The sequence below is a fragment of the Pygoscelis adeliae genome, unplaced genomic scaffold, assembly GCF_000699105.1.
Source record: "Pygoscelis adeliae isolate BGI_AS28 unplaced genomic scaffold, ASM69910v1 Scaffold60, whole genome shotgun sequence".
Classification (NCBI taxonomy): Eukaryota; Metazoa; Chordata; class Aves; order Sphenisciformes; family Spheniscidae; genus Pygoscelis; species Pygoscelis adeliae.
The window spans coordinates 3,250,528-3,251,051 of NW_008823954.1; positions in this window are offsets into that span (position 1 = coordinate 3,250,528).

Genomic DNA, 524 nt, shown 5'->3' on the forward strand with positions numbered 1-524 from the left:
GCTGCTCGGAAGCTTTGTGGCGGGTAGGCGGCTGTCGCAACGGCGCTGGCGCCCGTCGCCCGCTTTTTGTCGCCTGCCTAGTCCCTTCCATTCCCGTTTCGAAGGGGAACCGGGGGAGGGGAGGATGAGCGAGGACGAAGGACGCACGAATCTTTCAAAACCCGAACGTCTTTCCCCCGAGCCCAGGGAGCCCCAAGAGCTACGCCCGTTCCCCCGGTATTCTTCCCGGAGAGCGCAGTCGAGACACGTTCTCCGCCACCGATTTCGAACTTGCCTGTTGCTTTGGGCCGGGAGGGCTGTTGGGAGGAGGACCGCGGACTGCTGGGGCTACGGGCAGCGGCAGCAACGGCGACAGCCCACCCCCCCCCGCACCATGCCACGACCGCAATAAAAAAATATACGCATGCAAACAGTGATTGAGGCTCTTTTCTTGAAAGCGTGGGTGGCTCTGAAAAGAGCCTTTGTGTTCTGAAAGCGTAACCTATCCTAGGAACCGAGTTTAGCCGCCGAAGCCGGAGGGGGGG